This window comes from Dama dama, chromosome 21, assembly GCF_033118175.1.
Source record: "Dama dama isolate Ldn47 chromosome 21, ASM3311817v1, whole genome shotgun sequence".
NCBI classification, from domain to species: domain Eukaryota; kingdom Metazoa; phylum Chordata; class Mammalia; order Artiodactyla; family Cervidae; genus Dama; species Dama dama.
In genome coordinates this window covers 24,528,433-24,550,756 of record NC_083701.1, presented here as the reverse complement: position 1 = coordinate 24,550,756, position 22,324 = coordinate 24,528,433, and the positions used below count along the sequence as shown (strand labels likewise).

Here is a 22,324-nt window from a genome sequence, read left to right as displayed (position 1 = left end):
ATCCAGAGTCTGTTAAGAGAAACATGTCTACAAAGAACTGAAACAAGCAATTTCAGTCAGTAGGATATCAGTAGTATGGGGACTGCTTAAGATGCAGCGTTACCTGTGAATTATGTAATCTTGGTGCAACGGTGCTGTGCAAGCATGCTTGCTCAGTCAAGTCTGACTCTTTGTGATCCCATGGACTGCAGCCCGCCAGGCTCCTCTGTCCATGAGATTTCTCAGGCAAGAATACTGGATCGAGTTGCCATTTCCTCCTCCAGGGTATCCTCCCTGACTCAGGGATTTAAGCTGTACCTCTTGCATCTCCTGCATTGGCAGGTGGATTCTTTACCACTGAGCCATCAGGGAAGCCCACAATGATGCTGAGCTGTCAATTAAGACAGTTTGTATTTCCATCTGTCCATCCATCCAAGACGCTCATGAGTTAAACAGAAACAACTGACTGAATTAAGGGCTGTTCTGACATTTGTTGTGTGCCTAAGGACTGTGACCAACTACATATTTTTAATGAAGGAAAACTAGCTTTTCATAAAATACATCTGTTGTTATTGTTCAGTCGCTAAGTAGTGTCTGACTCTTTGAGACCCCATGGACTGCAGCATGCCAGGCTCCTTGTCCTTCACTATCTCCTGGAGTTTGCTTAGATTCATGTCCACTGAGCCCGTGATGCCATCCAACCATCTCATCCTCTGTTGTCCCCTTCTCCCCCTACCTTCAATCTTTCCCAGCATCAGAGTCTTTTCCAATGAGACAGCTCTTCGCATCAGCTGGCCTAAGTATTGGAGTTTCAGCTTCAGCATCAGTCCTTCTAATGAATATTCAGGGTTGGTTTCCTTTAGGATTGACTGATTTGATCACCTTGTAGTCCAAGTGACTCTCAAGAGTGTTCTCCAGCACCACAATTTGAAAACATCGATTCTTCAGCGCTCAGCCTTCTTTATGGTCCAGCTCTCACATCCATACATGACTACTGGAAAAACATAGCTTTGACTACACAGAACTTTGTCAGCAGAGGGATGTCTCTGCTCTTTAATATGCTGTCTAGGTTTATCAAAGCTTTCCTTCCAAGGAGCAAGTGTCTTAATTTCATGGCTGCATCTATCCATTGTTTAATATGAAAGGTGGCTTATAGTTCTTAATCTGTCACAATGAAGTGTACACATCTCTAATATGATAGTCTGAGTACAACAAACTTTACCTGCATGGAAAGGGAACATTATTTTGTTCACTAACCTCTAAAATTCCCCAAATAGAAAGTTACATTAAAACCATGCAGACTCCCCAGAAACAGAGCATATGAGAGTTTGGGACCTAAATCAAACCAGACATTTCACCCCTGACCCAGCAATGTAAAATGACGATAACTGTATTCTGGGAGGGATAGAGTGATTACAGTAGAAAATACTGAACATTACAGTTTATGAACACACACACACAGTATCTATTCTACCAGTCCTGCTGGGAGGAAATGAAAATCTTAATCCCCATCATTCTACCATGGTTTTTCTTAAGTGAGAAATTTCCCTGCGATAATGCTTGTCTTATTTGGCGTTTATTTTTAAAAGGATGAGCTGTGACTTTTCGCACAAGCTGTTTTCAAATTCCACCACTTGAAATTATTCCTGAAAGAACTTTCTTAGGCTCAGCCGTCAGATGTTTAACATCTGCTGTGCATTAGACAAAGTCAAGGATGCAAAACACGGTACTTAGAAATCACAGGCACATAAATAATGCATGGGTGGGATGCAGCGAAACTGACAAATCGTGACCCCAGCCATTGAGGCATTTATACATTGGTTGCAGAGAGCTGGTTAATAAATGTGCAAGACTTTAAAAAGCAATGATACATGAAGACAAGAGGACCAGGAGGGGGATACCTGGAACAGAGGATTTCTGCTGATGGGCTCCAGCCCAAAAGGCAATCAGCCCACCCACCACATGGTCTCCCAGAACTCTGCTGCATAAAGTTGTACTGGGGGCGGGACAAGGCCTCTTGGATTATGAATATTGAATTTTGGTTTCTTTAACTCAGTGGCTAATGAGCTAGTTTTTCCAGTAGCCATGGATGGATGTGAGAGCTGGACCATAAAGAAGGCTGAGCGCCAATGAATTGATGCTTTCCAACTGTGGTGCTAGAGAAGATTCTTGAGAGTGCCTTGGACAGCAAGAAGGTCAAGCCAGTCAATCCTAAAGGAAATCAACTCTGAATATTCACTGGAAGGACTGATGCTGAAGCTGAAGCTCCAATACTTTGGCCACCTGATGCAAAGAGCTGACTCATCGGAAAAGGCCCTGATTCAGAAGAAGGAGGCAGCAGAAGATGAGATGGGTGGATATCATCAGTGACTCAATGGACACAAGTCTGTGCAAACTCCAGGAGATGGTGAAAGACAGAGAAGCCTGGCGTGCTGCAGTCCATGGGGTCGCAAAGAATTGGACATGCCTTAGCAACTGAACAAACAAATTTATTCTTGAGTAAAAACAAAAGCCTAAAGGTGAGCAGCCAGTGCTGGTGAGATCTACTGAAGGAGCTCAGAGCCAGGCTTGGGGTTGATCCTGGCACAGCTTTGGGGAACCTGCAGCCTTGGTCACACAGACCCACAGCCTCGCCATGGACATTGAATCTCAGTATCCCATCTGCTGAGGGGGCCAATGAAAGGGACAGTGATAGCTTGTATGAAGGGCACCTCAGCCCCAGCACTGCACTAAGTGCTCCTCAGGAACATCTCATACAATTCTTATCAGAACCTTTTGAAGCAGGAGCCAGGAGAACAATCTAGAAAGAATAACAGAATGGGGCCAGCACGATAGGGTGGTTGTGAGGATTACGTGAAGACGGTGGACTGTGATGATCAGCATTTTACAAGGAACATAGTGCTTAATAGATGGCACATATCATCATTCCTTGGCTGAGTGAGGAAAGGGGGCAGGGGATTTCAAGCAAAGGAAAAGAGCAGGGTTTGCAAAAAGACTTCCAGGTCACAAGTAGACCAGTACAGCTGGGAGGGGTTCTAGGGAGGACAGCAGGAATGGCTGGGATGTAAATCTGAACTCAATGTGGCTGCAGCTGAGTGGCCAGCCTCCTGCATCCATAACTTTTACCCCCACGGTCAGAGGAGTTAGGACGAGGCTTTCAAGAATGAAGGTGAGAAGAGATACTAATTTCATTGAGATCCATCCACAGGCAACACTGAAGGAAGACTGAAAAGGGAGCAGATAGGCGGCAGAGAGACTGGTCAGAGGAGGCTTCAGCAATATCTGTTATCTTGCAACAGGCAGCACCTGAGGCATGGCTCAGATGGTAAAGAATCCACCTGCAATGCGAGATACCTGGGTTTGATCCCTGCATCAGGAAGACCCCTGGAGAAGGGCATGGCTACTCACTCCAGTATTCTTGCCTGGAGAATCCCACAGACAGAGGAGCCTGGTGGGCTACAGTCCATGGGGTCACAAAGAGTGGGACACAACTGTGCGACTAACGCTGCAACAGGTAACACAGAAAGAACAAAATTACTTAATGAGAGGATACTCTGAGGTTCTCCAAAGATGCTTCCTTAGTAATGGAGGCTCAATGGTACTAGGAGAACAGTCATAAGAGGATGCTGGCTTAACAGGAAGATCAGGAGTCATTCATGACATCGTGAACTTGAGCCTGGAGTGGAATGTTGATGATATGGGTCTAGCAAGTGGTGTAAAGGTTGAGATCATCAATAGGGAAGCACAAGTGTGGGTGTGATGTTCTGGGTGTAGGTGACCCAGTGACCGAGCCTGAACCCTGGGGGAGGGCACACTTAGGTCACAGGACGTGGATGGACAGAGCGGTCAGGGAGAAGATGAGAGACTGACCTGGGAGGACCGAAAAGCAGTCACGAGGTCCTGAGGGCAGGGGAAAAAGAATGAACTAAGCATGTCCCTGATTTATATACCAAATCAAGAGCAGAGACAGAGAAGACAAAACCGAAGCAGAGCTGGGGAAGCAGGAAGGGGAGGAAGGAGGAGGATGACCACAGACAGGATGGGTCCTAAAGGGGAAACTGTCATGAGAGTCAGGGCATCAGGGCTCAGAAGGCGAGAAGAGTGAAATTAATACTGAATCTTATGTCAATCAATGTCAATATCCCCTTTAAAATAAAAATATATATATATATATATTCAGTACCACCGAAGTCTTCCCCACCAAACCTGCACTAAAGGAACGCTCAAGGCTTCTATTTTTATCCTCAAACTATGAACAGAAAATTTTCCTGAAAAGAACTTGCAGGTGCTTCTGAAAGAGACTAAGTTAGAGAAAAACTACTGCAAAATATTGTTTATTAAACAATTCACTGCTGATTGACTCTGTGATAATGAACTAGGTTCAAGCACTGGAGAGCCTCAGGCTGGCTTGAAGGATTATTAGGCAAGTGTTTAGAATCAACACCGAATTTCAACAGTGCAGATGTAATCCAAGGAATGTGAATCCATTAAGCTTTTATGCTAATAACTGTTCAGGAGAAGTTGAAAGAGAGGTTAAAGAAAGAAACTGAAGTTTAAGTCTCCCTTTGACATTAAAATGATTTTTGTTCAAAATTCTCAAATCGGTTGCCTAGCACACTAACCTCCTACGTGAAGAACCTATTTTTAAAGAAACTAAAATCTCAATATTCATTACACACATTAATAGTCTCTCAAGTTTTACAAGAGAGCAGTCATTCAGCAAAACAAGTATAAACCTTACAGAGACAGACTTCCTCCATTACTGTTTGATTGGAAACAACCTCTTCAAATCCTTACTAAGCATCTTGCTTGATTAATGTTAGTTTTGAAAGAAGAGAGAGAAAGCAAAAGAGGATAATAACTACAATCCCATGAGGTCTCTCTCTGGTTAACCACATCCCAGGTTCTGCAGCCTCCAAGCACAAGGCTAGGTGATGGGGAGAGTGGAAAACAGCAGCCTCCAGATCCAGCCACATAGGGTTACAGCCTATGAATACACTCCCTGGTCCTCACACCTCACTATAAGCAACCTACCCAAACACAGAATACAGAAACCATGATGCCAGCACTCAGGTCATTAACACTGACCTCTTCTCTACAGAGTGACATAAGAGCGATGTCACCACCTGGAATCCTACAGAATGTTTACGTATCTGCTCCCCCCAAATGTAAAGTAGCTCACTCTTCTTGCTCAGTTTCATAGGAGGAGAAATCTATCGAGTCTCCATCTGCCATCTAATCAAGTTCATGCATGGAACCCTATTTCAGGATTGTCTGAAACTGCTCCCTGCATCACCAGTATGTAATTTCCAACTTTCTTTTGCTTTGAAAATATGTTGATATGATGGCTGTCATCAACAGCTCTAGAAATCTGAATAGGCTCCTTGGTTCAAGCTCTGAGACCTAAGACCCAACATGATTCTCCCTGTCACGTATAAAGTCACCTGGCAATGTGTGTTCAACTGGACCATGACCAACCCAGGAATCGGTGGCCCAAAGCCATCCTCAGGTAGAACGGCACAGCTGAGCATAGGCACGGGGTCTGAGAGCTTAAAACTCACCACTAATGCTCGCCTGACTTGGCATCAATCACTCTTCTACAAAAGTGAATGTGGGGACTTCCCTGGTGGTCCAGTGGTTAAGAATCCATCTTCCAAAGCAGGGAACATGAGTTCAATCCTGGTTTCTAAGATCCCACAAGCCATGGGGCAACTAAGACCCAATGCAATCAAATAAATAAAGAAATTAGTTTTTGTTTTTTTTTTTAAGTGAAAGTGAGCAGGTAATACAGGCTGAAGACTAAGAAATGGCAAAATATACACAAAGATTTCCTTCTTCAAACCCTTAATCTATGGGGTTCCTAAAGATGAACCAAAAGGGAAGAAATTATATATGTAGAAGTGGTACTAAGACATCCTGGTTTTCTGATTTCTTAAAGGGTAGCTTGCATTTAGTGAGAGTTTTCTGATATATACCATATAACAGGAAGAACACAATACATGGGATGATGAGGCTGTAGGTTATATCTGACAGTTAATGCCTGGCCTCCTACAAACTGTGCTTCAGTTTTCTCATCTATGAAGTGGGCACTCCAGAACTGCCACAGAAGAGCAAATCACTTCTGAGAATCTAGAAGACTGAATTACTAATATTGTAAAGTCTGTGAAGTGACTCAGTCATGTCCGATTCTTTGTGACCCCATGAACTGTAGCCTGCCAGGCTCTTCTGTCCATGGAATTCTCCAGGCCAGCATACTGGAATGGGTAGCCCTTCCCTTCTCTAGGGTATCTTCCCAACCCAGGGATCGAACCCAGGTCTCAGGCATTACAAGTGGATGCTTTACCTGCTGTTGTGTATTTATATACAGTAGGGACTGGTTCTGACAATTTCATTGCAGAAAATATGAAAATCCAGCTATAGTTCATCTGATAATGCTAAATTTGGTCATCATGCCTAGTGAAGGATAGAATTCATGCCCCCTGCATTGGAAGCACAGAGTCTGTTTTTTTTTTATTGGAGTATAATTGCTTTATAATGTTATGCTAGTTTCTGCTATACAAATATGTGAATCATCTATATGTACACATATATCCCCTCCCTTTTGAGCCTTCCTCCCACCCCCCATCTCATCCCTCTAGGTCATCACAGAGTACCAGGCTGAACTCCCTGTGCTATAGAGCAGCTTTCCACTAGCTAGCTATTTCACACATGCTAGTGTATATGTCAATGTGGGAGCATGGAGTCTTGACTGCTAGACCACCAGGGAAGTCCCTGGTATGACAATCTTAATATAATTCCTTTTAAATGAGATGAAAAGAACCCTTGGTTTGTGTGTTCCACTACTGCAATCGTTTGCACAGGTGGCCACTGAACTGTAATCAATAGATGCAGCTGGAATTGCATTACAAGGCCTCACATGAAATACAGCCCTTCATGGAAACATGAGAGACCCAAGTCTTCTGAGCATTGAGGGCACCCGGGCAGGGGAGCAAGCAGGTCAGTTCATTCACTGGAACACCCACTAGGGGTCGGGCACTACTCCAAACCCTGGGCACAGAGCTATCACAAACACACAGAACTCCCCGCCCGCCTGGAACTTACTACCTCCCAGCTCTACCTGTCAACTTTCTAAATGAAGAGCGATGCAACAGCCAGGGAGAGTATGATCACGTCATCAGAGATGGGGACACACTGCAGCCAAGAGGATGTGAGACACCCAGGGTCGCTCAGAGTGGCAGAAAGAACACAATTCCATGGACAAACAACAAGGTCCTTCTGTGGGGCACAGGGAACTCGGTTCAACATCCTGTGATAAACCACAGTGGAAAAGAATATGAACAAGAATGTATACATATGTATAACTGAATCACTTTGTATATAGCAGAAACTGACACAACATTTAAATCAACTATATGTGTGCGTGTGCTAAGCCACTTCAGTCGTGTCCGACTCTTTGTGACTCCACGGACTGTAGCCCACCAGGCTCCTCTGTCCATGGAATTCTCCAGGTAAGAATACTGGAGTGGGTTTCTGTGCCCTCCTCCAGGGGATCTTCCTGACCCAGGGATCGAACCAGAGTCTCTGACATCTCCTGCATTGGCAAGTGGGTTCTTTACTCCTAGTGCTATCTGGGAAGCCCCAAATCAACTAATTGTCAATGAAAAAAATTACCACCAACATATGGGAAAAGAACACATTAAAAAGAAAGAGAGAACGCAGTTCTAGTGCCCTGAACCACACATGTGGTAGACACAGTGACAGGCTTCCTCCTGGAATAAACATGGCAACAGTCAGCCCACTGCACACAGGCCTGTACTCACCCACTTACTGTCAGATGGCGATCAATGTTACTTCACTAATTTTTAAAGCAACTCTTCAACAGACTATTAAACTCAGACTTTCAATGAATTAAAGCTCCCCTTTTAAAAAAAAAGCTTTTTATTTTAGCCGTTAACTCATTATTTCCTAAAACTAAATCACATACAAACTTGTTGATCAGTAAATTGCTAAGTCATGTCTGATTCTTTGTGACCCCGTGGACTGCAGCATGCCAGGCTTCCCTGTCCTTCACTATCTCCCAGACTCTGCTCAAACTCATGTCCACTGAGTCGGTGAAGCCATCCAATAATTTCATCTTCTGTCACCCCCTTCTCCTCCTGCCTTTGATCTTTCCCAGCATCAGGGTCTTTTCTAAAGAGTAGGCTCTTCTCATCAGGTGGCCAAAGTCCTGGAGCTTCAGCTTGAGTATCAGTCCTTCCATGAATATTCAGGGTTGATTTCCTTTAGGATTGACTGGTTTGATCTCCTTGCAGTCCAAATGTACATGCTATCCATTCTATTTAATGCTGAACATATTTAATTGATAAAGCACTTTGCAGGCTTTGTTTCAATTCATCCACACGGTCTTTTGTCCCTATTTTATGAGAATTTCCAAGTGCTGCCAGATTTTAACCAGAACCAGCACTTTCCTAAAGAGTATCCATGAATCCCCAATTCCAAAGCATGAGTGAGTTTTGCTGGCCTGCAGCTACCCAACGGCCAAAATATTTTAAACTGGCTTTTATTTTGTGACTCTACTGCGTGAGGTCTATAATTTCCAAAATTACTAAGCCGATTATTTTGTAAGTATAATATCCACAGCCTGGCCAACTCCATCTACTTTAGAAATGAGCACAGGGACCTACTTTGATCCTTCTGGTGCAGTTCCGGCAGTTTTATTCTCCTAGTAGCTGTTGCTTTCATATAGGAGTTTTAGCATGTGGAAGTTGGCTACATACAATATTGATTTTTTTCGTTCATACATTTTTAACTGAAAGGGAGATTTGATGTACTCAGGTGAGCTTATAAAGCATGAACTCTTATCATAGGTACAGTATATTCATTCACTGTATGGTCATGAAAGATTTTTTTTAGAGTATAATTGCTTGACAATGTTATGTTAGTCTCTGCTGTATAACAGTGTGAATCATCCATAGGCATACACATATCTGCTCACTCTAGAGTCTCTCTCCCACCGCCCTCCCATCCCATCCATCTACATCACTACAGAGCACCGAGCTGCTATTTAGCAGCTTCCTACTAGCTATCTATTTTATACATGCTAGTATACATATATCAGTGCTACTGTCTCAATTCATTCTACCCTCTCTTCCCCCTCCTGTATCCACAAGTCTGTTGTCTACATCTGCGTCTCTATAAACAAGGCTATCAGTCAGTTTACAAAGGGCTAGGTAGCCAGTGGGACAGGCTGCGATGTACTGTACACCCTGGGAGATGTCATGACCATGGTGGTCCATGTGAGTGGTGCCCAGGACCACATGCCATTCACTCTGGAAAGCGCACATGGTGTCTCTGAGCACACGGAAGTCTCCATGTGCGCCCACGCTGCTGCAGGAAATAACCCCCGCGTATCACAAACAAGACTTCAAGCAAGCCCCCCAAACCTTTGTCAGTACCAGACCAAGGGTCGTCATATTCATTGGTCCACACGCCTCCCAGGAAAGGGCACATGTATGTTCACATAATCAAACCAAAATACAAAGGAATCAGGCAGTATGTTATTTTTTTGGAGAGACAGTGCCACATGTCTTTGAGAATGAAATTCTAGAGCCAGTCTGAATGGGTTCAAATCCTATTTCACTACTTCCTAGCTGCGTTACCCATGGACAAGCTATTTCACCTCTTTATGCCTCAGTTTCTTCATGTGTAAAACGGAGATAACTCAGCCCAGAGATGTGATGAAGATTAAATGAGGTGATACATGTAAAATATCTAGAACAGAGCCTGACAATGTAACCACTATTCAACCATTCAGATGTGCAATATTGTATCATATTATTGTTTTGGTAAGAAAATCAAAGCTGAAAGAGACTGAATAGCTTGCTGTGGGTTTTAGAATTCCTCAGCAGTTTATTCCAGAATGAAAATGAAATCTGTAAGAGTTCCGCTGAGACCAACTTTCTGAAAAGGTAAAGCCCACAACGTGAAGTCATACGTGGGTCTGAAAAGCAAATTCCTGTGCAGGTCAGGGCTCTGATGATGACATGGGGCATCTCTCACCAGGCCACCTGAGCTAACGTTGACTAGTTGCCTCTCCTTGTGGGGAAGGGAACACCCAGTGGACAAACAAGCCCAGTGTACACAATCAGCCATCGACAAGACTTCAAATCTTAGAAGAGAATCAGTGTCAAAAAGCCCTGGCATCTCGCCCGGGTGAGGGGCCTCCTGCTTTCATTCATGTTCTTTAAATATCAACCAATCCCCACTGTGTTCCACTCCCACCTTGGAAAATCATCTCACTCATTTCAGTGCAAACAGTGTCCCTGCCCAGTGCCCCGAGGGAGCCAGGCTATTTCCACAATGTGAAGTGGGACAGCTAGAAATCAGAAAAGAGCCGGGCTTGTTAACGAGCAGGTGCTTTTTATCTACTTCAAATTCCCAACAAGGGTCCAGGGAGAGTTGATAACTGATTTGGATGCAGATTACAGCTCTGAGATAATGGAAAACAACATCCACAGGAAAGCAGATCTTCCCCAGCACCTCCATCTAATGCAGGAGAAAGTTGTGGTCCTGCCCAGAGAACTGCACACAGGCCTTGCACACAAAGTCCAGCTGTTCCAAACTTGTCCAGAGCACCCACATCTTAGACTGCTCTCCAGGGTCTATGTGAACATCACTGAACTAGCCCTGCTCTCTTAAGAAATGATATGGGGAGGGTTTCCCTGATGGTCCAGTGCTTAAGAATCTGCCTGCCAATGCAGGGGACACAGGTTCGATCCCTGGTCCGGGAAGATACCACATGATGCTGGGCAACTAAGCCCATGCACCACAACTGCTGAGCCTGTGTTCTAGAGCCCGGGAGCTACAGCTACCGAAGCCCTCACACCCTGGAGCCTGTGCTCTGCAACAAGAAAAACCAGCTCAGTGAGAAGCACACACACCACAACAAAGAGAAACCCTGGCTCGCTGCAAACAGAGAAAGCCTGTGCATAGCAGTGGAGACCCAGCACGGCCAAAAATAAACAAATAAATTAAAACATGAAATGATACAGGGAGATTACACTGGGCAGAACCTAAGTCTGTATATAAAGAAGTCCAGGTAAACCAAAGTCTGAAGGAGCCAGGAGCGAACAGGTATGCTGTACAAGACAGTCTGTGTAAAAGGCAGCCAAACCCCAAAAAGGGTCACACGGCATCATCTCTGAGTGACATCAACATCTCACCCACAATTCCCATCACTGTTGCATTGAGCTAGAAAAGCAGGGGAAAGCACCCAAACCCTGTTTTTCAACAGCTTAATAAAAATGCAGATGTTCTATTTTTAAATCAATGAACATCTATGATTCTCAAATGTCTTCATCATAAACGGAATTAGTGTAATATCCTGGATCAAGCAAAGAGTACAGTACCTGAAAAGTAGGAATAACATTATTTTCAGTCTAATAGCGTTACCTGTTCTTACTCACTGCCTGATTGTGAGTCCAATCAGAAATGATGTCTTTATAGCCGATTCACTTTGCCGTACAGCAGAAATGGATACAACCCTGAAAAGCAGTTACACTCCAACAAAAATTAACTTAGGAATGAGCTGTATTTACATGAAGCTATTTCTTACACATTTGTAATAAACTTTCAACATTTATCTAAAACTAAAAAAAACACGGTCTTATGGAAACAGAGAAATCGGAAGCAATCTCTCTTCAAGACAAATGTGAGGGAATACAGGCTTGGAGACTACACAGCTTATCTGAGGCCAAATCCTGCCAAAGACTCAAGCCGACCTCTGCTTATTCCACACGAGACAGACCCAGGTGCCAGGAAATAAGTTTAATCTTTAGTGCTGCTCCCTGGCCTCCTGCAGAAGCTAGCTGTCCACCATGTGGTCAAGTCACAAAAGGACTGTGGAGTCCTGCAACTGAAACTGAGGCGGGGTGGGGGTGGTGGTGGTGTATACACTGGTTTAGTATTGTCCTCATTTACCGGACGGGTCATACCAGCCAGTGTTGTCCTTCCTCCGCCAAAACCCTGATGCCACATGCTTGTGACAGCCGGTGACCACCATGATGAGTGAATTTCACCCCCAGGGTACTGCCCTCAGCTCCCCTTCCTGGCGCTCATGAGACACCTGCTGGGACTTCCTTGGACCATGCCCCGCCAAGACCCCAAACAGGCAGAAGCAAAAGAACAATGACAAGTCACTATGGGTGAGGAGGAGGCACCGTATCCTGAAAGAACACTTGCAAACATGTGGTTGAAATGTCACCATCAATGAAGTGCTGGGAACACCGAAATCCTTAATCATGACAGGACGTTCTGAGTATGGGGGAAAGGACAAAAAAGGAGAAGAGTGGGAAACAGTGCCATGCTTCAGATTAAAAGGGTAGTCCTGTTTTTTTTTTTACTAAAATGACTATTTTCACTTAGTATTTTTTTCATGTGGTTACATTATTACGCTGTGCCCTAGAAAAAAGATTTTCCCATTTCTAAACCGTTCTTTAAAAGCAAAACAAAACAAAACAAAAGCATGTGCATTTGTCACTAAAGGGTTTCCCTGGTGGCTCAGCTGGTAGAGGATCCACCCGCAATGCAGGAGACCCGGGTTCAATCTCTGGGTTGGGAAGATCCCCTGGAGAAGGGAACAGCTTCCTACTCCAGTACTCTGGCCTCCATGGATTGTATAGTTCATGGGTTCTCAAAGAGTCAGACACAATTGAGTGACTTTCACTTTTTTGTCACTAAAATTTATTTTACTAATAAACCCTATGCCGACAAAGTTGCTGAAACAAGGATGATGGAGAAAGGAAAAGCTGTAAGTGGACATTTATGGCCTCATTAAAACTGAGCTTACCAAATGCTGGTCTTGATCTGGCAGAGACCCTCGAGGACCCACAGCCCAGGAACACCTGGTCTGGTCTGTTAAGTGTGTGCACATGAGTCACTCTTTAAGAGTGTTATTTTGGATACTGGTAAAATGAAATGCTCAGGGGAAAACAAACTGCTTTTGCTTGCGAGACAGTCAATAAATTGCCACAGAACACAGATCAATTTGCTTTGGGGACAGTAATATGTGCACTTCTCAAGAGCAGGGGGCCTGCCTTCCCATATGGTACCACGGATGCCAGGACATATGTGTTAAGAGAACTGTTAAAGAGCAAATGCAACCACGTGGCCACTTAGGACACTCCTGGGTACCAGTTCTGCTCCCAGAGTCCCAGGTGAAGCACAGCTGTCCTTTACTGGGGAGTGTACCAAAGTCTGATCACATTCAATATGATTTTTTTTAAGTCTTTACTGAGTTTCTTACAATACTGTTTCTATTTTATGTTTTGGTTTTTAGGCCACTCGGCATGTGGGATCTTAGCTTCCCTGATCAGGGATGGATCCTGCATCCCCTGCATTGGAAGGTGAAGTCTTAATTACTGAACCACTGGGGAAGTCTCTCAGTATGATTTAATACACTAATTATTAGTACTTTCTGTAAATGTTTTCATTACATGAAGAATACCTATATTCTCATAATAGAAAAAGGATATCTTTGCTGAATTCTTATAAATATATTAAATGAAAGTAACTGTCAAAAGGTCTCAATTTTCACCTCTGTAAAATAAGGAATTAAACTTGCACCATCTCCATCTTAAACATTTCAGGATTTCATACGGAGAGTACAACACAGTTCCAAGACAAGAACACAGACGTCAATGATGTCCTAGGATTGACGGGGAGTGATGGTGGCTCCTGATCCAGGGTGAGCAATACTGAGATTCACTGCAGCATTATTTACAATAGCCAGGACATGCAAGCAGCCTAGATGGCCATCGACAGATGAATGGATAAAGAAGCTGTGGTACATATACACAATAGAAAATTATTCAGCCATAAAAAAGAATGAAGTTGAGTCAGTTGAACTGAGGTGGATAAACCCAGAAGCCTATTATACAAAATGAAGTAAGTCAGAGAAAGAAAAACAAATATCATATATTAACGCATATATATGGAATCTGGAAAAATGGTACTGATGAACCTATTTGCAGGGCAGGTATAGATGCAGACACAGAGAATGGACTTGTGGACACAGCGGGGGAAGGAGAAGGTAGGATGAATTCAGAGAGTAGCACTTAAACATATATATATTATCATATGTAAAACAGACAGCAAGTGGGAAGCTGCTCTATGGCACAGGGAGCTCCGCTCAAAGCTGAGATGACCTGGAGGGGTGGGAGGGGAGGGGTGGGGGAAGGCCCCAGAGGGAGGGACATACGTAAACTTCAGGCTGATTCATGCTGCTCTACAGCAGAAACTAACAACATTGTGCCTCAATTATCCTCCAATTAAAAATAAATTTAAGGAAAAAAAATTAAGTGAGAAAAGGCTAGGACACATTTACACGCCATCAGCAGTTACTCATGAGAGAAGAATGACATGCTTTTTCAATAGGTACAATTATCCTCCTACGAGGACCTTTTGATGACTAAGAAACACACATTGGGTGACTTACTAGGTCAGAACAATCTAGAATTCACTGGGTCCCCTACAGCCTGCATCACCGCTTGCGTCATGTTCTGGTGATGCTTATCTGCTCAGGCAGAGACCAAAGAAGGAAGAGGTTCTCTGAAATGACGTGCAAACTGCAGGGTGGACACAGGGGACAAAAACAAAGATAACAAGGCTTGGTGGCCCTGAACAACAGTGAGAAAGAGAAAAAAGAAACGTCTGCTTTCCAATTCCAATTAACTCAGAAAACAAGTCAGAAAACACACCCCAGACAGTACTCATTGAAAAGAGATGCTAGGAAAAAAAATTTAGAAGACTATAAACAGCACTCCTTAAAATGGAACTTCATCTTTATGACTGAAGTGTGTACCTTGAATTTGAAATATTTTAAGTCCATAAAAGACACAAATTTTCCTTTAGAGAAGGAAAGCCAAATTATACATTTGTGTACAAAAACTGGAAAAAGTGCTAAGTATTGTGTTTTGTTTTTTTTACAAACTGACATATGTACCAATTAGAATCATTTACTGCAGATAACAGGCTTTGAAGAAGGGTAATCAGAGTCTAGGATTAGAGACCAAACCAGAAATGTTTTTTAACATACTGTACCTTTATGCCATGAATACATAGGAGGTCTATCAACTAACTTAACAGTCTCAAAAAATCCTCAAAGCCCAAAAACCTACCATCGGCTGTTCTTCTCCTTTAACTAAACAATAAAACAAGGCAAAAAACAAACAAACAAGTAAGAGTGTGTGTTCAGTCTTGTCTGACTCTTTGCCACCCCATGGACTGTGACCCATGGACCGTGGCCCTCCTCTGTCCATGGGACTTCCCAGACAAGAACACTGGAGTGAGTGTTGTCATTTCCTTCTCTAGGAGATCTTTCCAGCCCAGGGATCGAACCTGAGTCTCTTGCAGCTCCTGTATTGGCAGGCAGATTCTTTAACACTGTGCTACCTGGGAAATCCAAGGAAAAGTATGGTTGGATATTAATCACAGAAATCTAGTCTAGGAAAATCTAAGTGAATATTACAGAATACTAAAGAGACAAGTCACTCAGTACAAATTCTTAGGCAGCAAAGGGTTTGAAGAACTGAGTATCATTAAATATTGAAACATATTCCTGCTTAAATGGTTTGCTCTTAGGTGGTACTCAGGTCAGATCAATGCCAAAAGCAAATAAGGAAGGAAACTCAATGCAAGTTGAAACCAAAGGTCACCTCTGCAGGGGATGAACCCACTCTCTCCGTCTGGAGCAACAACTCAACTTCTCTGTGGTTTGCAGAAACTTTCCCAAGGCACTGCTACAAATTCTAAGTAGCTGTATTATTTTTACTTGCTTAAGTAAAATCATAACTTATGTGCAACCATGTAACCAAGTTGAATTTTTTAAGTTATGTAAATTAAAAAAAAAAAAAACAGCCAGCATAATTGTTCGGTCTCTCAGTCTTGTCCGACTCTTTGCGACCGCATGGACTGTAGCCCAGCAGGCTCTCCTGTCCATGTGATTCTCCAGGGAAGAATACTGGAGTGGGTTGCTGTTTCCTTCTCCAGGAGATCTTCCTGACCCAGGGATCAAATCTGCATCTCCTGCTCGGCAGGCAGATTCTCTACCACCGAGGCACCTAGGAGGCCCCATTTCATGGGCACCACCTCATTTAATGCTTACAGTAACCACAAGAAATAGGTATTATCACCTCTGTTCTGCAGAAGACAATACAACAGAAGCTCTAACATGGGTTATACATGGATTTAACATGGATTAACATCTCCCGTGTGCCAGCCTACACAGCAACTAATCCTTCGATGCTCACAAGGAGCCTATGATGTGGGCACTGCCTGTATCCTGATGTGACAGGTGAAGAAACTGAGGCACAGAAAGTGAACAGCTTTCCAACATCATGCACATCGCACGTGGCTGAGTCCAGATGCTGATCCAGAGCCCACTGTCACCAAAGCCACCAGCCCCAGGAAGTTCTGGCTCTGCCCACCTATGAGAAGAGCTCCAACAGCAAATGGGAGGGAACCAGGGCTGGGCTGCCCAGAGCTGGAGCCCACCCACCCACAAGCCAACTCATAAATCTAACTGGGGACCATCTCAAGTTTCCTAGAAGAACTCACAGTCAGGAAAATATGCCCTGCCTCAAAGCTGGCACTGCTCCACGGTCCCTGGAGCATCTGACCAGCGTACACGGCATCCCAGAGGATACCGGCAGTGCCCACATCCCAGGATAAAGAGCCCGGGTAGGGACAATGCCCAATGTCCACCCAACACTCATCAATCGCTTATTTCCTACAGCCAACCAGGTGCCAGACCACAACGGGCTCTCTTGGTCACTGAGCTGAACAGGCCAGGGACCCCCTCAGCTGCTGACAACGCATGGAGACAGACAGACAGACACCTGGGAGAACAGTGGACCAAGGGCTACGGAATCGTGGCCAGTTGCTTTCGAATATTCAGTTGAGGGGGGCATCAAGTGGGGATGGGGCAGAGTCAGAGGGTATTTGAGAAGGCGACTGAGGCTGAAGAAGGAGGCAGGAGCTGGGTGTCTCGGAAGCGAGATGAGGCCCCTGCCCTCTAGGAGGGAGGGAGAAAGTCAGATGAGGGCAGTCCCAGCAGGAGGGAGATGGCTGGCTCCTTAAGGACAGGCAGAGGCGCCAAACAGAGATGCAACGACGCCTCCAGAGCCAGGCTGGCTGGTGGGGGTGTACCACAAACGAGGATTTCAGCCAAGGGAGGGGCTCGCCGTTCCCACCCAGCATCCGGGACAAGGATGCTCACCCTGGCTGGCAGTACCTGAGTCCAGGTTCTCCCCGGAATCCTGGTATGACTAATGCATTATCAAGGCAAGAGGAGTGGGTAAACAGCAGCTTGGCTGCTAAATGAGGGCAGAAGCCACCAGAATGAACAGGCGCAAGGGAGCAGCCATGGTGCCCAGCTCACAGAACCTGCCATCTGCATTAGCAAGGACCACGCACAAGGAAGAAACAAGGCCTGGTGATCAGCAGAAATTATGAAACCACCTTTTCCCACAGAATCTTACCCTGTTGGATTAGGGCACTTATTACAGACGAAGCACGTTCCCTAACAACATCAGTCTATGCAGAGAGGAAAGCGATTAAAGTGTGTGCACCCAAATTTAGCAGGTGTTATCTCCAGACTTTGGGAGAGACCAGTCACATTCTATGTTATGGACCAGGGTCATTTAAACTTTTTGCATGACACATGCTCTGTTAGTGACTGGAAAAAATATACCAGGTCTCACACCAAGTGAGAGTGCTTACAAATTCATCTGTCAGCTGACAGTCCACTGATGCTACTTTCTTCATCTCCACGAGGGACTGAGCCTCAAACAGCCCGAGAGTTTGCAGAAAAAGCCACTGTAAGCAACACCCAGGCAACCTCAAAGAGAGCCGGGGAAGCGCACACCTTTCAAGGCCCGGGTGGTTGGCGAGGGAGTGCTCTGGGGACAGCCAGAAGCAAGGACTGCCTCTCACTCAGACCCGGCACAGAGCTGGGGGGGAGGTCCTTTTCAGAGGCTGTCCCCCCATTCCTTCCAGTGACCCTACAGGACAGACTCCATGCACCCGTTTGTTGAGTGAATGTGTGTGAAGAAGAGAGAGGAAGGAGAAGGGAAGGAGGAGACAGAGAGAGAAGACCAGGAGGGATTGGGTGGTGGTGGGCGGGGGTGGTGAGGGGGGAGGGACAGGAGGAGGTGGTGGGAAAACAGAGAAGGACACCCAAATTCCACTCAACAAATAAGGAGCTGCCATTACTTTATGATTATCAGATGTACACATGAATTTAATAACACAGTTTTTAACATGTATTACCTTTTACTTCCTTTCCAGGCTGCAGAGTCTTGTTAGCTTCCAATTCAAGAGTCAGAAAGAACAGGAGAGGCGCCCTGGATGTCCAGTTGGAGACAGCTAAAATAAAAGAGCAGAGATGATTATGATTATTCTAGAGAAGAAAAGTGATTAGTTTTTCAAGTATCATTAAAGAGAAACTAATTTTCACTGTGTAACAAAGAGTGTGTATTTCCTAATCTACCTGGGAAAAATCTGGGTCCAAAGGCTCTTTTTTACAGAGTTGCTCGATTTGGGAAAAAGACAAAAGTCAACTATAAGGCGGGCTTTGCTTGTGCCCTTAATGGAAAACAACTTAAAGAGCCTGTGGGCTGCCACTAGCCTGGCGATTGACCCCTGTGAGCCTCTCTCTGCCTCATTCCAAGCCCAGCATCCCCAGCAGGACACAGCATCCTTATAATTCACAAAACCAAGCAGGAAATGATGTCGCCTCCTCACAAGAAACTGCATAACTGGGGAGAAGAGGGATATGTTGCTTGCACTGCAGAAACTTTGTTAATGTTTGCAAGGGAAAAAAATATTACAAGTCAGCATTTTCTCTTATCTTGTCCTCCAAACGCAGTTCCTACCAGAGCTCACAAACACGTGCCTCATTGTCCTGGGTTTTCTTTATTCTCCTGATGCAAGGTCAGCTCTTGGAGGCGACACTACCCCAATTTTTGAGTATTTCATTTTTAGGAAGGAAATAATTAACAATGACTGGGCACATACTCAGGTCCAGAAACAATGTGACTCCACTTTACAAACGCAGAAAGAAACAGGCTTTTTGGAGAAAAGTCATGTTCTTAGGTCTGTTGTTTAATCACTAAGTTGTGTCTGACTCTTTTGCAACCCCATGGACTATAGCCCGCCAGCCTCCTCTGTCCATGGGATTTCCCACGCAAGAATACATGGAGTTGGTTGCCATTTCTGTAAATGTTCTTACTCTATTTGGAGACACTTGGATGAATCATGAAAGTGATTGTTATGTGGACATCTAGCAGCTCAAGAAAATGTGATGGAAAACTTAACCATCTTTTCCTCTAGCATCTGCTTTCGTCTGGTGCCGTCAGCCCAGATAATGACATTTTTGTTTACTTGACAATGGGAGCCAGGCAACAGGGAAGGAAGATGCTCTGTCATAGACACCTTTTTTTATTGAAATTTATTCCATGTTTTGCACGGGTACAGGAGTAATCAACAGTATGATTTTTTAAGGGGGCACTTGGGACTTCAACAGGTGATGCCTGAGAACCACTTCATTAAGGTAGACGCCAGTTTCCCCACCATCATTAGTTCCTTTCTGGAGCAATATGTAGTGAACAATGTGCCAGGAGTTCATGAGTAAGGCTGCAAATCTTGACCTAGATTTTGAATAGCTTCAAAAAAAGTAAAAAGCAAGCCTGAAAATGTCTATTTCAATAACTAACACTGATAATTCCCACTCTCACATTCAAAACTTTCAAAATAATCTACTTTCCCTTTGTCTCACTACCCAACAATGTTCAACAAGAACATAAAGTCAGAATTAGCACTAAATTAACATAGAAACATAAACTCCAAGTTCTACGGGCTCTTTTTGATTGCTTACTGCCTGCAGTTTAAGATTTTATTTTATTTGCTTGCTGAAATATAAGGGACACCAAAAATTCAAATGAATAAAATCATAAACATTTATGAGGACATTAGAGAAATTTTAATCCAAAACACCTTTGGGCCCAATTTGAATTGACTGTGACCCACAATAACAAAGTAAAAAGTTTTGCATTTTACTATTTCAAAAACAGGCTTTTGTTTTGCTCTAATATTGTATCAAAAATTCCTTTTCATCTTTATCATTATTTTTACCTTTTCCTTTTCTTACTTTGGAAGACAGAAGGTAATAAAGAGTAACAAAGAGAAAGCAATAAAGACAGAAAAGCCATGCAATTATGACTGGAATGAGGAATAACACCACAGATGAAGAACTTCAAGATTGGATTTATTTTCAAAGTTGCCAAGTGACCTCAAAACCATTGTAATAAAAATAATCCACACCACAAGTCTTTCAACTGACTCATTTCAGAGCAGAGGAAAGCCCAGAGTGGCCAAGTGACCTCTCCAAAGTCACACAGCAAAGCTGGTCCTAGATCTCAGATCCGCTAGGTGCCAATCCAGTGCTCTAGAGATCATAAATTTCAAAAGCAACCCCTCATGAGCTCACACTTTCATCAGCTTTTCTACTCATTCATTATCCTACACAGCATGGACACCTCTTGATGAATCAACTCAACTATATTAATACAAGTGTTAGTTGCTCAGTCATATACGACTCTTTGAGACCACATGGACTGTAGCCTGCCAAGCTCCACTGTTCATAGGATATCCCAGGCAAGAATACTGGAGTGGGTTGCCATTTTCTTCTTCAGGGGATCCTCCCAATCCAGGGATAGAAACCCCTGTCTCCTGCATTGACAGGCGGATTCTTTACTGTTTGAGCTACCAGGAAATCCCATATTAATACAAAACATGGCTCACAATGATGAAGAACATATTCTGCCTTTGGCCCACAGATACAACAACCACTAAAGGCCACAAAATACTCTTAGGTTGTCTATCCTAGAAACATCTACTCTAAAAACAGAATTATTGGACTTCCTTGGTGGTCCAGTGGTTAAGAATCCATCTGGCAACGCAGGGGACATGGATACAGGTTTGATCTGTGGTCCAGGAAGACCCCACATGCCGCAAGGAAACTAAGCCTGCGGGCCACACCTTGAGAGTAGCCTCTGCTCACCCCAACTAGAGAAACCCCATACGCGGCCACAGAGACTGAGCACAGTCAAAAATAATTAATTTAATTATTTTACAAAATAAAAATAGAATTACCCTGTCTTATTCATAGTCCCTTGGACTGCAAAGAGATCAAATCAGTCCATCCTAAAGGAAATCAACCCTGAATATTCATCAGAAGGACTGATGTTGAAGCTGAAGCTCCAATACTTTGGCCACCTGATGTGAAGAGCTGACTCACTGGAAAAGACCCTGATGCTGGGAAAGATTGAGGGCAGGAAGAGAAAGAGGGAACAGAGGATGAGATGCTTGTATGATACGCTCTGGGAGATGGAGGACAGGGCAACCTGGTGTGCTGCAGTTCATGGGGTCACAAAAAGTAAGACACGACTTAGAGATCGAACAACAACAACAACAACTCATAGCCAAATCACAATCACAGCTTCGCTACAATACTTTTTTCCAAGTAGATTTTATAGCTAGCTATCAAGCAAAACCTTGGTATTCTAAAGCTTACAGAAGCAGTTTTTAAAGTAAGGATTTCAAATTTACTACTCCATCCATCAGTTTAGAAGATCTCTTGTTCTCTAACACTGGAGTCATTCAAGAACACTTAACCTACCCAGGTCAGCAGCTTATCATCACCAACTGTCACTTGTTGACTCCCCAGTAATTTACACTGAACAGCGGTGGGTGCAGGGGGACCAGAAAGCAGGAGAGGATGTCGTGCCCACTGCAGAGTGTCCACTGGGATCACTAGGGTGCCCTCACAGTGGTAGGGGAGTCAAGGTTTGCCTGTGACGGATGGATATGTGTGTGTGTGTGTGTGTGTGTGTGTGTGTGTGTGTGTTTAGAGGTGTAATTAGTACCTTCACAAGTCGTTTTCCCAGAGATTATGAGTTGACAGAGTCAGTAAAAAGTAGATTTAGCAAAGCAAGGTAAATTAAAACAAACCAAGAGATGACAGGCAGTTCCTGCTATACATGTCCCAAAAAGAAAAAAAAAATGGTATAGGAAACAAAATATCCATTAAAGAGATTCCTTTCCTGAAAATATGTCAGCAACAAAATACTTCCTTTATAACTCTCCACATTACCTCATTAATGGTATTAAAACTCAGAGAAAGACAACAACATTAAAAAAAAAAAAAAGGCAGAGAACTTTCCTGGTAAGTCCTCTGTGGTAAGAATCCACCTCCCAATGGGGAGGGGACATGGGGACATGTCCCCAG

At 43.9% G+C, this 22,324-nt stretch overlaps 1 protein-coding gene across 5 annotated transcripts in view; it reads right to left on the bottom strand.

The window, feature by feature from the left end:
- Positions 1 to 22,324, bottom strand: part of FAM110B (family with sequence similarity 110 member B) — a 138,975-nt gene that overhangs the window by 85,372 nt on the left and 31,279 nt on the right. For 4 of the 5 annotated variants that reach the window (XM_061123346.1, XM_061123345.1, XM_061123348.1 and 1 more), the window contains one exon: positions 18,307 to 18,402. The gene's annotated coding sequence lies outside the window, so the exon portion shown is untranslated. Of the gene's footprint in view, positions 1 to 18,306; positions 18,403 to 18,526; positions 18,604 to 22,324 lie in introns of those variants that run through there. The other variant, XM_061123349.1, reaches the window with a different exon arrangement.